The 1,603-nt window shown below is 34.6% G+C and overlaps 1 long non-coding RNA gene across 1 annotated transcript; it reads left to right on the forward strand.

The window, feature by feature from the left end:
- Window positions 1-722: 722 nt before the first annotated feature.
- On the forward strand, window positions 723-1,603 carry LOC121052674. The gene is made up of 3 exons (XR_005809779.1): window positions 723-834; window positions 1,038-1,222; window positions 1,558-1,603. It is a non-coding gene; the product is annotated as an uncharacterized LOC121052674 (long non-coding RNA).

A 1,603-nucleotide genomic window follows, 5' to 3' on the forward strand; every position in this document is an offset into this window, starting at 1 on the left:
AGTAACCTAGAGTTTGGGCTAAACACAAATTAGGTTTTCCTTGAACAATATATATATATATATATATATATATATATATATATTTATATTTATTTATTTATTTATAGACACACACAACATTTCTTGGGTGCGGACATCCGTACCTAAGGATTAGGTACGGATTTCCCATTTTTCCTCACTTTCTGATCACATATTTACATCTTAACCGTTCAGTTTTTAGGTCCTAATGTATAGATCATCTCTACAAAATTTTAGCCAAATTGGTTATCGTTAAGGCATTCAAAACTGCAATTTACAACAATGAATACGAACGGTTCCTGTTTGACAGATTTGAAACCGTTCGTATTCATTGTTGTAAATTGCAGTTTTTAATGCCTTAACGATCACCAAATTGGCTGAAAATTTGCATAAGTGATCTATATATTAGGATCTAAAAACTAAACGGTTAAGATGTGAAACTATGATCGGAAAGTGGGGAAAAATGAGAAATCCGTACCTAATTCTTAGGTACGGACGTCCGCATCCAAGAACCCTGTATATATCTATATATATATATATATATATATATATATATAGAGAGAGAGAGAGAGAGAGAGAGAGAGAGAGAGAGATTTGTTTTCTTCCCTTTTTTCTTTTCTTCTTGAGGAAATGGAAGGCAAAACTCTCACCCATCAAAGGTACTGAAAGCCGAGATCACTTCAATCCGAAGAGTTTGCCAATCCTTTGATCCTTATAAAGTACTTCACTACTACAATTTGTTGATCACTAAAGGAGATGTTTCTATATAGCCAAGGAGAAAGATGAATGGTTCCGTTCTTGATTGGTTGATTGGAAGTACTAATTTGAGTGGAGAGAGCATAAGAATTTAGACCCTACCTTCATGGATAGTCACACTAAGGATTTCAGTAGATTCTATGTTGGATTTGTGAGTTGCTCTTTATTTGGTTGAAGATCTATGAGTTGCTCTGGTTGTAAAATTTGTGGTACGTGGTTCTGTTTGTTTATAGATTTGTATTAAATGAGTATTGTTTTCGCAGTGGGATGACTCGCTAGGTATGGCACCTGAACGAACAAATAGTGAGGGGAGGCTTCACCTACGTAGGCCAAAAAGGAATGCTGTTTCTCCACTGAAGAAGTATGAAGATAAAAGATTTTCTAAGAGGAGAAAAGTTAAGAGATGGAGCTTACATGAAGAAGCCACGTTAAGGACTGGTGTGCAGAAGTATGTATTTGTTTTTATACTTTCTGCATCTATTTTTCCAGCTTCTTGTTGTGAAAGGGACCTTCCTATTTTAGTTTTATTAGGTTGGGGTTAGACGGTCATTGTGTAGGTCTTAGCAGATTATTGGTAATGGTTTTGTATTTATTTTCAATCCTATCAAGCTCATTAGCCGGAATATTTGGTTGCTTCATAATTCTCATCTCTGAATAGATTATCAGAATTTTATGTCCTTAGTACTTACTGGCAATCATGCTTCTATTGGCTGAGTAAGTAGCAATCATGATTAGTTTTAAGCAATTTATAAATTCTCATCAATGTATCCCTTTCTAATGCAGGTATGGCAAAGGCAATTGGAAGTTTATCTTAAATACATACCGAGAT

The sequence above is a fragment of the Rosa chinensis genome, chromosome 4, assembly GCF_002994745.2.
Source record: "Rosa chinensis cultivar Old Blush chromosome 4, RchiOBHm-V2, whole genome shotgun sequence".
In the NCBI taxonomy this organism is placed as follows: domain Eukaryota; kingdom Viridiplantae; phylum Streptophyta; class Magnoliopsida; order Rosales; family Rosaceae; genus Rosa; species Rosa chinensis.